The sequence below is a fragment of the Danio aesculapii genome, chromosome 5 (assembly GCF_903798145.1).
Source record: "Danio aesculapii chromosome 5, fDanAes4.1, whole genome shotgun sequence".
Classification (NCBI taxonomy): domain Eukaryota; kingdom Metazoa; phylum Chordata; class Actinopteri; order Cypriniformes; family Danionidae; genus Danio; species Danio aesculapii.
In genome coordinates, this window is record NC_079439.1 from 10,338,914 (window position 1) to 10,354,132 (window position 15,219).

The 15,219-nt window shown below is 36.0% G+C and overlaps 1 pseudogene; it reads left to right on the plus strand.

Annotated features, from left to right (window-relative positions):
* LOC130228877 (solute carrier family 2, facilitated glucose transporter member 11-like) overlaps positions 1–15,219 on the plus strand; it is a 29,629-nt pseudogene that overhangs the window by 11,811 nt on the left and 2,599 nt on the right.

Consider the following 15,219-nt stretch of genomic DNA (forward strand, 5'->3'; position numbering starts at 1 on the left):
GAAAAACTGAACACTTCACTAGAGAGAAAACAGTTAAACAGAGCATCTACAGTGCAAGATGAGAGATTTGCGAGAAGCGCAAAGATTTGTTTCAAAACTATTTCTAAATTCAGTTCTAATTTCCAGCAAACGAATAAATGAACAATAATAACAAAGTGTTTTATCCTAATACACTTGCTATGGCCCCATATGGTCTAAAAACCTGACAGGTGGGCAAATCTAAGCTTGTTTTTAATAAAACAAATATAAATATGCAATAATAATAATACTACTAATAATAATAACATTATACAAAAGCACAATTGTTATGAATAAACTGAAAAAAGCCCCCCGAGATGAAGAAAGCATGAAGTATGGTTTTTATATTTAATGTAGGCTAGAAAATAATATGTTTTGTAACATTTTAATTCTTTATATTTATATCTTGTATATATATCCTTAATATTATAATTCTTTTTCATATATTTGCTTATTGCTGTTCATCCAGTCTGTATTAAGCAATGTGTAAGCGAGGCGTTAACACGCTCTGCGCTGGACAATAGACTGGCTTTGTTCTGGTCTATTGAACAGTCTATTATAGTTTCTCAATATAGCAACGCACCAGCATGCGCCTCAACACGCCTCCTTTTTTAGACTAGAACGCCTATATATACATATGAGCGCAAACGCATTTGCCATTTAAACAGTGTGGCGCAAAACATCAAAACGACTCTTGCGCCAAGTTGAAATAGCAAACAACTATTGCGTTGCGCCTTGTGCCGGGTGTATGATAGGGCCCCAAAAGTTAATTTAAGTATTCGTGCGAGTAAATTACAAAGTTGCAATGTACAAATAGATGTGAATTTCCTCCAGGTGGTGCAAATAAAGTGGAAAGTGCAGCATGTTTGCTGCGAACATGTGGAATTCACCACAAGCAAGTCTTCTGCACAAGTTCAACTTGACTGGATAATTTGTGTGAGGCAGAAAACATCCTGTGAGTAACACTGTGTTCACACAAGATGTGGAGCACTGCATCACTTGCTCTGGTTTACTCATGGGATGTTTTTTTCTCCTTGTGCAAATTTTTTTTCGTATGATGATTACAGTTGCATGTCAGTAATGTGTATTGTTGTTGTTTGTTTATGTCAGAGAGTTGTTAGGTAAGGATGAGTACTGGCCGATCCTCTTGTCCACCATCTGTATTCCAGCCGTCCTGCAGCTTCTGACTCTGCCCTGGTTCCCCGAGAGCCCTCGATACCTGCTCATCGACCGAGGGGACGACATCGCCTGTCAGAAGGGTATAGACACTTTCATAACTCTTTGCATTTTATTTTATGGTTAAAAACATAGTAAATTAAGCAGTCGACGTAAAACATGAGATTGAAATATAAACTCATCTTCACAAGCTTTACTTCTACAAGCTTGACCAAAATGCTTCATGTAATAATTAAGCGATACCGCTAAGATGAAACAAAACTGACATCTTTTTAATCAATGAATAAATGAGTGACGATAAAGCAGATGATCAACAGCCGACTAAACAAAGCATCATCTATCTCCAGCTTGTTTCCAACATATTTTCTGGCAAAAAAAAGTCATGAGTCACATTCAAACTCATGATTGCTTTTGAAAGGAAGACGATGTTCTCAACTCAGTCGCGCATAATCACAAAATCGAAGCGTCTGGAGCATAAAATCTCATTGCAATGATCACACTTGAACGGATGTCATGATGTGCACTCAGTAGGGAGCTAAACTGAAGCTGTTGAGCCATAATAGCCAACAACAGAAAGCCAGAAGAGAATCTCGTGAGTCAAGGAATGTTACGCCCCTATTCTGTTTTTCTTTCAGCTCTAATGTGGTTCCACGGCCAGGATAAGTACCACGGAGAAATGGAGGACATTGAAAGAGAAAGGCTCAGCGCGGTCGGCATTAAACCTAAAAAGCCTTGGGAGCTTTTTACGGACAGCAGTATCCGCTGGCAGCTCCTCACCCTCGTGGTGATCCACACGTCCCAGCAACTCAATGGCATTAATGCGGTGTGTATCTCATTCAGACACCAAAAAAACCAACTACACTGAAAGATTTATGTTTGTTCAAGCTGCTTATTTAAAATGAGCTGAAACAAGACAATTCTAGTGGGGTTGTTGGATTGTTGAATCAAAACCATCGCCAGAGCTTCCTTTTCAATTGAAAAATTTCAATATTAAAAATATGACATTCCAACATTTTGTTTCTCCTCTACAAACATTTGCTGTTTGCTCAAGCTGCTTATTTAAAATGAGCTGAAACAACACAATTCTTGTGGGGTTTTTTTGAGGGGACAACTTAATTGTTTTATGTTCAATCCACTTAAATTTGCAAAAACTAATAAGTTAACTTAATTCCTTCATGTTGGTCCAACACAAATCGATTGTGTGGAACCCAGCATTTCCTAAAAACACTACAGAAACACTACAGTATAATTGTATTTCCACCACTGTTACGGTCCTTACCTAAACAAGACTCGCGATCCTAAGACAAAACAACAGCCAAAGTGCTCCAACTAAATTATTTATGAACAAAGTAATCAGCAAAACAGTCCAAAATGACGAGAGCTGTGGAGCCCAACAGCACGTTAAACAAACAACCAAACAAACCTAAAGCGGGTTGGGACTCTACACTTAAAACTAAAGTCAAAAAGAAAGTATAAAGGACAACGCAACAATAAAGCTGTCAGAAACGGTGGTGGCGTGGAGGAATGAGCGAGAAATCAGCTTCCTTCCATTTTAAAAACCTGATGTCACCAAATCAACCAATAGAAAAGTGAAAAGGGAAGAAGACAAGATCAATTGAAAGTAATAATTACGGGCAGGAGTGAACGCCACACGTAACCCCTAAAATAGCGACTGGTACAACAAAACAAAAAATAAATAAATAAAACAAAATACCACCCATCACCATATAGTAATACGTGATTTGCAACAGCGAGCACATTGTCTTTACCAGCAACGTGTTCATTTCCAAGTTAAAAGCTCATATCATCAGATGTTGGTTAGAATTACACATTTTCTAAATAATGATGAGAGGGTATGCGATTGGTGTAGATGGTAATTGAAAATGTAAAATTGTTGAGGGCCAAAACCATCGCCAGAGCTTCCTTTTCAATTGTTGAGTATGATTTTTGATATTCCTGAAGCTGCATGGTGATATTAAAAATATGACATTCCAACATTTTGTTTCTCCTCTACACATGTTTGCTGTTTGCTCAAACTACTTATTTAAAATGAGCTGAATCAACGCAATTCTTGAGGGTTTTTGGGGAGAACTTAATTGTTTTATGTTCAATCCACTTAAATTGGTAAACACTAATAAGTTAACTTAATTCCTTCATGTTGGCCCAACACAAATTGATTGTGTGGAACCCAGCCTTTTTTTTACAATGTACCCTACAAACAAAACACTACAGAAACTATCAGAGAAGGCCTAATTGTACGTACTGTGCCACCACAAATCCTGAAGCATCCATTTTTATTATGTTCGGGACGAAAACAAACACTAAATTAAACTGCTGTAAAAATGCATCAGATTTTTTTTTTTTTTTTGCATAAATCTGTTAATCAACCCGTGTCCTGATCAAAAACTACTAAATTGTTTAGAAAATGACAGGATTTTACCTTTAATTGCCAAATTTATAAATAATGTCACTGATTTGATCAACACAGGCTCATTCTGAAAACGTAGCCCTATATATACATTTCTGGAGATCGGGAATTATATAACTAGAAGTACGTATTGCTGCATTTCGTCTTTAAAACAAAAGCGAATATGATGCCAGTTCCTTTTCGTGCTTACCAGCTGACTGCTTCCCTTCATATGGAAGACTTTTCCTACTGTTACCATGTTTGTCCAGTAGCTCGCTATGTACGTCGGAAGGCTTGAGACGCAGAGAGGAGTTGACCGCAATGACAGGGTTTCGAATCCAGCTGAAGAACAGTTCCAGAAAGCATGTGAGCCAAAAAACAAAATAAACTAGTAAATAACAGGTTCGAGAATGTGGTAAAATCTGAAAAACGTGGTTAAAATCAGGTGAGGGATTTTCTTTTTCTGGATTGCTTTTTAAAACTGGGTTGGGTTTAGGGAAGTGAGTGGTCACTAGTCAATTGGTGCTTCTGAAAACACTAGTGGTTGGGTTTAGGGAAGAAGGAGAGTGGGTCAGTCAATTTGTCAGCCATTCAGTCAGTCAATCAGTCAGTCGACAGCACACTCTGGTAGATTTACGTAAGAACAGCAGGTGCGAATGGCACTCGCGAGATAAATCTTGAGATCTCAAAAAGCATACACAGCGGCCATTGGTGGATTCTCGAAAACAAAAACTGCAAAAATAATATACCTTCTGGGAAGTATTTGGTGCACTGTAGAAATGTATATAGTGGAACTTTCAGAACAAGCCTGGGATGGATTTGATGAGAGCATTGTTGAGTTTTTAAACATTTTAAAGCATTTTGCCATAATATGTGTCAAAATAAGATTTGTCACCAAAATCATTCTGCTAGCTCAAATTAAGACTTAAAATGACCTCAGAGTGGACGAAAACATCCCTAACAGTACATAAAGGATATAAAAAAAATAATGTTGCAATATTTTCTTTCTCTTCTATACACACTAAATATCTGATAATTAACAGTTCAGTATTTTGTGTTTTCACTTTATTTACGGTAGTGAATTGCATAATGAAAGCTTGATCTCTGCTCTGTCGACTTGAAAATCGATGATAAAAATTCAGCTCTACAGTTTAACCTTGTGACTTATTGACATTTTATTAGTTTGAAATAAGAAATAATACAGAAAGGAATAAGTTTTTAAAATAACAATAAATGTGCTGGCAGTTTATTAGGTTTTCGTAGCGTGATACACAACACCAACCCAGACAATAGATCACTTTAGACTATTAGAAATGTTAATAAAAGTCACTTTTTTACATTTTTCAAGGTTAAAAGTTGTTGGAAGAAAGATCAAAGTCCCTTAATGTAATTCAAAAGCACAAATAAACGGGGGGAAATAAATAAAACATGAATCACAAAATATGGAAAACTGCTAATTTACAGATTTTTTTTTACAGTGCAGTATATCCTAATTCATAAAACCAGGCTTATGTTGCATGGATATATTTTAGCAGTAGTCAAAATAAAGTGTATGGGTCATAATTAGTGGCTTTTCTTTATGCCAAAAATAATTTAAATAGTAATTAAAGATCATGTTGCATGAAGAAATGTTGCATGTTACACTCCAAAAAATGCTTTTTCTGCTTGTTCAAACTACTTATTTAAAACGAGTTGAAACAACACAATTCTTAAAAAATTTTTTACGGACAACTAAATTTGTGGGTGGCGCGGTGGCTCAGTAGGTAGCGCTGTTACCTCACAGCAAGAAGGTTGCTGGTTCGGGCCCCGACTGGGTCAGTTGACATTTCTGTGTGGAGTTTGCATGTTCTCCCTGTGTTGGCGTGGGTTTCCTCCGGGTGCTCCGGTTTCCCCCACAGTCCAAAAACATGTGGTATAAGTGAATTGAATAAGCTAAATTGGCCGTATTGTATGAGTGTGTGTGAATGCGAGAGTTTGTGGGTGTTTCACAGTGCTGGGTTGCAGCTGGAAGGGCATCCGCTGCATAATATACAGTTGAAGTTAGAATTATTAGCCCTCTTTTGAATTTTGTTTTCTTTTTTTAAATATTTCCCAAATGATGTTTAACAGAGCAAGGAAACTTTCACAGTATGTCTGATAATATTTTTTCATCTGGAGAAAGTCTTATTTGTTTTATTTCGGCTAGAATAAAAGCAGTTTGAAATTTTTTTTAAATAAAGCTTTTTTTTCGATAGTCAACAGAACAAACCTTCATCATACAATATCTTGCCTAATTACCCTAATCTGCCGAGTTAACTTAATTAACCTAGTTAAGCCTTTAAATGTTACTTTAAGTTGTATAGAAGTGTCTTGGAAAATATCTAGTCAAATATTAGAAACAATGACAAGAGACACAGACTAAGACCGAATATAAGTGCTCGGCCCATCAAACTCGAGCCGAGCACAACATACTAGACAAGACAGGACTAGTGTCTGGACTCCAAAACAAGAATTAACAAGACTGAAGTGGCAGAATCCTGACAGGTTATTGTTCAAACTCTGCAGATTATTGAGTCTGTCGTTCAGTCTATTTGTTTATCTAATAATTCAGGGGGGCTAATAATTCTGACTTTAACTGTATATGCTGGATACGTTGGCGGTTCTTTCCACTGTGGCGACCCAGATTAGTAAAGTGACTAATGAAAATGAATGAATGAACTAAATTTGTTAAGTTGGCTTAATCCATTTGTGTTGGGACAACATGAATGAATTGTGTGTGTGTTTTTACATTTTAGAAAATGTAGTAGTTCTAATTGATTAGTAATATGCATTGCTAACTTAATTTTGACTAATTTAAAAGGGTATAGTTTTTCAAATCCTATTGATTTTAAACATGCCAATAATAGAAAGCAAACAATTAAACCATTAAAGACCCAAAGGATCATTACAGTTTAAAACCAATATAATTTCCATTATAGTTATTAAAATCATTTCCAATTGTATGATAGTTTCTACAATTTTCTTTTCAGCAGGGCCAGAAACAACAGCTTCAGATTAATAGCTTGCAACATAAAAAAAAAAAAAAAAAAAAAGATTAGCCTTGATTGCTGATGTGTGCTCTATTAAACAGAAGAAAAAACCAGGCCATCCCTCTGAACCTGGCATGTGACTGGCCTGCTGTGGATTAAACCCTGAACTTTTTTTCTTACAGCAAATGATTATTGAAGGGATAAAATAAGAAATAGTTTCAGAGTTTTTGCTTTGAGGCTGTGAAGTTTATCTCGGCTGAATATCATGAGCATGAAGGAGATTTTCCACACATATTTAAAAGCTTGCAAATTGTCATGTGAGGTAGCAGAGCTGCAAGACCAATGCTGAATCATGCACAGCAAGCACTTTTTAGAAACTTGTTGAAAATTGTAAAAATAGATATTATGTTTAACATTTTGACATTAAGACCTGCTAAAATATACATGCAGCTGGGAAAATAAGTATTGAACATGTCATTTTTCTGGTGCCGTTGACTTGAAATTTTCCCCTGATGTTGGTAACAACCAAAGAAATCCATATAAATGCAAAGAAAACAAATCTAATTACTTTACAGATTAAGTTATACGTAACAAAATGAAATGACGCAGCGAAAAAGTATTGAACACATGAAGAAAGGGAGGTGTAGAAAAGCCCAGACAGCAGCTGAAATCTCTCAGTAGTTCTTCAGCAACCCTCTGCCCTTCCTCATTGTAAATTAATTATTCACTGCTTCAGTCCAACATCTACATTAGCAGGAGGATGAAGAATGAAACCAGGGTGGGCATTTCAGCTAAGACAATGATCCAAAACACAGCCGATGGAAACTCTAATATGCTTTCAGAGAAAGAAAAATCAAGCTGTAGAATGGCCTAGCCAATCACCTGACCTGAATCCAATAGAGAATATAAAATAAAGATCTAGATTTGATAGACGAGATTTAAATCTGCAAAATTTGCTTATATTCCATGTCAACAGCTGCTTTAGAAATATTATTCCCAGGAAAAAATATGATGTGTTTCCCCACTGTAACCTTTAAAATATAGAAACAATTACGTAAACTGAACCCATCTCTTACAAAAATAACCATGGTATTATCCACAGATATAGTGCTAATCACTGAGCCACCATGCCACTCAAATACACACTTAAACGATGAAAGATTTACTTCAGATTTACTAAATAAAGAGGTTTGTCGATGTGTGTTTTCTACAGGTGGTTTGTCAAGCCTACTTACCTGTGAAATACAGACATTTGCACCAGACACTTTCTTACAATCACTCCATATCTTCAACAAAACAAAACAAAACAAAAAAAAACATTGAGCATTTATGAAGTGTGCCTCACACAGGTGAGTGGGCTTAACAAACCACCTGTAAAGACATTCTTCTCTCTCTATAAAATAGCACTTAATTCTCTGGGCACAAACAGTTGCTCTGTTTAATTAGCACTTTTTGTGTGTATTGTTCTCTTCAAGTTCAAGTTCATTTATTTAAAGAACACATTTAAAAACAGTCAAAAGACTGACCAAAGTGCTTTACATAACTCAAAGTAAAATAAAAAGACAGAATATAAAAACACAAAAATAAGGCGAGAGAAATGACTGAAAAAAATGAAGCAGTAATAAAATAATATTAAAAAGCCAAGCTAAATAGGTACATTTTTAGGAGTGATTTAAAAATCAATAGTGATGGAGCTATTCTAAGCTATTCTAAGCCACAGAAAAAGCTCTACGTTTCAGTCTGGACTGAGGAACTAAAGAATATTGTGATCACTTGATCTAAGAGATCTTATAGGAGTGTAAAACTGCAACAGCTCTGAGAGATAGGTTTCTTCTTGTTGAATAGCTGAATGTCCTCCTCAATTATAAGTCACTTTAGACAAAATCGTCTGCTAAATGACTAAATGTAAATGTCTTACAATTGGTAAAAAAGACAGAATTGGCACAAAAGAGGATGGCTTTGGCAAACTGTGTTTACAGTGTTCATAGGCGGAGGGTGAACAATTTCCAGGGTAAGGCTAAGATATGCGCTGCCCTTTAATGCATTTAAAAAAATTTGCGACTGACCAAGAAGAGGTTTAAACAAAAGCACCACCTATCACCAAACGTCTATTATATTCAACACGCACATTAAGTTATTTTATTAAACTAACCCACTGATCTACACCGGTCAGAAGTTTGGGGTCAGTTTATTCATTTTTTATTATTATTACTTTTATTTAAAAATCTAATTAAAATTATTCTGTTCATCAAGACGGCATTTATTAAATATTTATAAAAATAGTTAAATATTAAAAATTAAAATATTACTTACTGTGTGCAGTTTCAAATAAAATTATTACTACTTGTTGCTTTTATTACTATTACCAGTAATAACTTTATTACTTTTCATAAGAGCGATTTCTGAAGGATCGTGTGACTCTGAAGACAGAAGTAATAAAGCTGAAAATTTATCATCGCGGACACAGCCCTCACTATTCTGCCAGCCTCTGGATGCTCCGGCCCCGAGAATATGAAATCATTCTCTTTTTCACTTACCTTGTAATTCAGCAATAAATATTTGCCCTCTAAAATGTAAAACTCCAAACGATTGGCTAAACAAGATTACTCCACTATAGGCTAGACTACGTTACAATGAAACTACCAATTTAATGCTGAAAACAAGTTAAACCAGTGTAATATATTATAATACCTCTCTCGTAATACTCATTTGTCGTTTTATTACTTATGTCCTTGACCAGCAAAACAAAATAGTACACTGGCCAGCACTTTTGGTTTGGTTTTCAGAGCAGCTGCTTACTCCAGTAATAAACAGCGCTCATCAGTGCAACATGCGGGTTGGACAGTTCCATTTTTAGTGCGGAGGGGGACTTAAATTTGATTGGCAAACTTACAATAGCTAAAGTGTTGTGTTAATCATCAACATTAAATTACAGTTCATATTACACCTTACACCTGTTACATGTTTTCAATGCATTTTTTTTCTTTGCTGCTATCTCCGTGGTCTCTGGCCAGGGGGAGGCTAAGCCTTCCCCCGACTTACACACGCTCCGCCTATGACAGTGTTTCTTTTAAGTATTCGGTTTAACTCTCTTATATACTGTGCGAGTTGGTGTAACCCCTATTGAAAACGATTTCTCTTCCATCAGATTTATTTCTATGCAGACTACGTGTTCACCCAGGCTGGGATTCCAGCTGACAAGATTCCTTACGCTACAGTGGGAACCGGAGCCTGCGAGTGCATCACTGCACTGACCTGCGTAAGTGGAGATTTATCGCTTCAGTTATTTATCTCAGAACCCATGACTCAGGCCATAGGAATAACACAAAAATATGTCATGTTTATATTATAACATTGATTGCTAGGTCATTATTACAGTTGGGTTATGGAAAGGACGAGTACTTGCAAAACTAAAATGGGTATTTCTTAAAAACAAAACATAAAACATAACTAAAAGACAAAAAAAACCAGACTTGGCTGGGCTGGCAGGGAAGTTCAGGGCAAGACACGGCAGGAACATGAAGAACTGGCACAGGAAAGCAGACAAGAGGAAGCTATAAACAAGAGCAAATTGGTAAACAAACAAGTGAACATAATAAACTAATAATGGGATAACAACAAGGGACAAGACAATAGACAGGAGAGCACATGACACAAGGACAACATACGAGCCAAGTGATCACATCAAACAGGACTAGAACACAATGTAAACACCAAGCTACGTGCTTTACATAGCACCAACAGAAGAACGTAAGACAGGAGTACACGATAAATAAAAAAAAAACTCTACAGTGCACTCACACATGTATGTAACAGTATGCCGTGGACAAATCGAGCACGCATGAGCCAAGCCGCTACAAAGACAAGAACATGCGGCTCATTCGAGACCGCGCATTAGAAACAATGACAAGAGACTAAGACCGAATATAAGTGCTCGGCCCATCAAACTCGAGCCGAGCACAACATACTAGACAAGACAGGACTAGTGTCTGGACTCCAAAACAAGAATTAACAAGACCGAAGTGGCAGAATCCTGACAGGTTATTGTTCAAACTCTGCAGATTATTGAGTCTGTCGTTCAGTCTATTTGTTCATCTAAATGAGTGTAAATATATATTCAATTGATTTTGTATTTAATTATATCATTGAATAATATGCTGTTTTGATGATTTGTGTACAATACACTATGTAAAGTATTATTTTCTGTCTTTTAGTGGTTTGTATTATATGAAAGATGTGTTGTAGTTTTTTTTTTTGACCAAACAAGAAGTTAAACATTGTTAAACTGAAATAAAAGTGAATGAAGTTATCATTATTTTTATTTGTTAGGTTTTCAACTCCTCTTAAAATAATTCTGCATAGTAATTAAATAATTTTGCACAGACATAGCAAAAATTCAGTTTGGCCCTGTTTATTGGCACTGCAGATTATGAACATATGAGGAGTCTCTAAATCTCTAAAGCCTCTAAATCCATCAGACCTCTTTTCTTGAAAATGAGCATTTTCTATCAGGCTCCTATAATTAGGTTACGAAGTTTCATTTTATATGTAATGAAAAGATTATTAGCTAGTAAATAAAATAACTTTTTTCATAAATGTCACTTTAGACAATACTTTGGTTTTCAACAAATTAGATTTTTTGCATCAAATCCAGCTAAATCCACTTGTACTTTTTTTGCAAAAACCTCTAAATCCACCTATCAAGACAAGACAGTGTAACTGAACAATTACTAAAGATGCAATTAGAAACTATATTTCCAAACATAAAATCACCTAAAATTAAAAATACATCTGTCAAGTAAGTGGCGGTTCATCCCGCTGTGGTAAACCAGGGAAAAAGCAGAAGGAAAATGAATGAATGAAATCTGTCAAGTAAATGCATTAATCAATAACATTAAAACTGACATAATTAAATATTAACAATCAGTTGTCATTTCTGACATTTGGGATTTAGATTTAATGCAAGTAGAGCAATGTAAACATAGTAAACTAAGCTTGGTAGATTCAAATATTGTAGTTTAAAACATTGTGAAACATCAATATCTGTGCATTTTCCATAAATATAAAAAGCTTATCAGACATATGGGGAATATGAAGTAGGCTAATATAAATGTATAGTTTGATACACTATTTTTATCTTTTAAAAAAATAGCTTAAAATTAGCAAATAAAACACAAGGTGGGCCTTCTGGGAAAAAGGGATGCCTCTCTGACAAATTTGGAAGCTGTCATTCATTCATTCTCATCATACTCTAAGGTCCTGGTCTCGTTTTCATCTCTTGTTTATCCTCATAGCATCTACATGGGATAAAATAACGACATCTTAACTCTGTCTTTCGTGAAATCGAGTTGCCGTTTCATGTACAGTAAATCAGACTCATTCAAAGTAGCGTCGCTGTGCAAACAAACGTTATAAATGCATGCTACATCTTCCAACTGTACATTGTGTTTTCTTTTTCTTATAATGCAGAGTTTTGAGGTAAGGGACGCTTTCATTTACCATCCACTAACGGCCGGACAGGGCTCATCCAGTTTATCAAACTTCTGTCTTTTAAAATCGAAAATCGTAAGCGGAATAAACCAGTCTCCTTATAAAGCTTACAAAGCGCGCTGCTACATTGAAAACATATGATTCGATTCACGTCTTCTGATTGGTTCTCGGGATATAGCGGCTTTTGCTGTCAAAGGCAAGTGACATTTAGCGGCTTTTGCCAACAAACTATTATTTCTGAATGCACTGAAGCTGGGATTTAGATGATTAGAAGCAAATCTATTTGTTGAACATGTACTACGTGCCTAAAGCATTTACTCAATGTCATTATCTCATTTTTGGTGGAAGTGGCGTTTAGCAGTTTTTGCATCTTCATATGTTGAGATATGATATCCAGAGATATGATATCCAGAGATATGATTCCTATATGACAAAATCTGACTTCACAAACTGTTCTCCAGGCTTAGAATTAGATGTTTAGACTGTTTATATACCAGATTAAAAAAAAAATGCTTCAAAAACCTGTGTGTGTTTGTTTCAGGGTCTTCTGATCGAGTCTTTGGGAAGAAGAGCTCTTATTATCGGAGGATATACTCTGATGAGCGTGTGCTGCATTTGTTTCACCATCGCACTCACTTTTCAGGTCTGTAGTGACCTAGAAATTCTCGATATTAAATATACTATACTAATATACTATTAAAGTCCCTTTAAAGTCTGCATGAATCAGAAGCTGCGACTGTTTTTTTCCGTATTGTGATGCAGTTTCTAGAGAAACAGAGCATTAAATAAGAAAACAATGGGCGTGGCTTGTTTTTTTCCTACTGTGAGCTGATTGGATGTAGTAAAGTAGACATTTCATTCGGAAATATCAGTAAAAGGGTTTCAGGAGAGTTTTTAAAACCTAACAGACACCTCCTGCTCACAATTTCTATTGTTGTCTAAACTGACAGCTGGAGGAGCTCGGTTAAGCATGTTAGCCACACCCAATACCTCAGACAGACGTAATCTGAAAATTTTAATGAAAACAAACAGGAAGTGCATTTGCTCATTTCAATGAAAGATTACAAGGTCCAAACATTTTTAATGACATGCACAGATGAAATTGTTCACCACAACACTAGCAATGTGAGCTAAAAAAGTTTTACAATGTTTATTTTGCTAGCGAACATTGTTAGTCTTAAAATGAACATTTAATAGGTGTAAATTAATCCGCTGGAAAAAAAATCTGACCACTCTGGAACAGCAGTCTTTTGCTGATGATGTCTGTTTGATGGATTGGGCAAATTATGCTCAGCCACGCCCCTTTCAAGCATTAGTTTGCTGTGTGTGAAAGATGAGAGCAACCCCGCCCCCTACTCAATATTCCACTTGATTTGGAAGTACATCATCACACCATACCTGTCAACATTGTCAACAATTACGGGAATGGGGTGGCACTGTGGGAGTTTTCGGGGAGAAATAACAAAACGGGAGGGTGGCGGGAAATGGGTGTGAAATATAAGTTGGCAGGTATGCATTATACTGAAATAAAAGTTTTAGTAAAATTGCAAGTAGAAAAAATTCGATTTGAACAAAAAATGATGTTTGATTGTTTTCCCTCATAGGATTCAAGCCCTTGGGTTCCCTATCTTAGTATGGTCTGTGTTTTGGCCTTCATCCTCAGTTTTGGCCTTGGTCCAGGTAATTGAGTATAAAAATAGATAGAAAAAAAGAAAATTTCACATAACTTATGAATGTTTTAACGTTAATACAAACTGTATATTTTTCCTGAATTGTTGTATTAAGGTTAACTGACGTGCACTCTTAAAGGGACAGTTCACCCAAAACTGAAAATTCTATTATCATTTACTCCCAGTTTGATTTTTACAAATCTTTATGAGTTTCTTTCCTATGTTGAACACAAAAGAAGTTATTTTGAAGAATGTTCTAATGTAATGTAATGCCATACACCCAAACCATTCACTGTCATGAGGTGGGTCTCTCCAACAGGGGCGAAGCAACCGGGGGGGACGGGGTGGATCCGTCCCCCTCACTTTTAGAGACGGAACATTTACAAACAGGTGAATAATAACAATATGAATGTATGATCTCATACAGCCGTCCCCCCCACTATTAAAATGTCCGCTACGCCCCTATCTCCACATGACCACCAGTGTGCAGCATCCACTTGAATGATGCGATGGCAGCCACAGGAAAACCAATGGAGGGAATTTGGTCAGGACACTGGGGTTACACCCCTACTCTTTACTAGAAGTGCCATGGGATTTTTAATGACAACATAGAGTCAGGAGCTCTGTTTTACGTCTCATCCGAAAGACGGCGCTCACTGACAGTATAGTGTCCCCTTCACTATACTGGGGCATTAGGACTCACACAGACCGCAGGTTGAGCGCCCCCTGTTGGCCTCACTAACACCACTTCCAACAGCATGTGGTCTCCCATGTTGGAAACCAGCAACCATTGACTTACATAGTATTTATTTTTCCTACAGTGGATGCCAACGGTTACCATTTTTCCAATGATCTTCAAAATATGTTCATTTGGGTTCAGTATAAAAAAGAAAGACTCATAAAAGTTTGGAACCACTTGTGGGTGAGTAAATAGTGAGGGAAATGTTTGTGTGAACTACTATCCCTTTAAAAATAAAAAGGCCAGAAAGAAGTAAAGATGCCTCTTTACAGTGATGACAATATTTAGGGGTTGCCAAATATCCTTTCAGTGAAGATTAGTGAATTTTTTGGTTCTAAAGAACCTTTTTTCCAATGTAAAGAACCTTATGGAATGAATGGGTTTCTTGTAGGGCTGCACGATACTGAAAAAAAAAAAAAAAAAAAAAAAAAAAAAAAAAATCGACATTTCGATATTCTGTATTTCTGTGATATACATTGCGATGCGAATACAGATTTATTTGGCGAAAAAAAAATCTTTATTTTAGATGGATAAGGATGATTTTGTAGGGGGGTGAATCTTGAATATTGCATAACAAATACCTTACAAGCATAGATAAATACTATATAGAAAAAATAAATAAGACTTATAATTATCTGGTCAGTCTAACAGTATTCAGATACAGATATTGAATGATCAACACTGCATAGTCTTTATTGTATATACTATTTC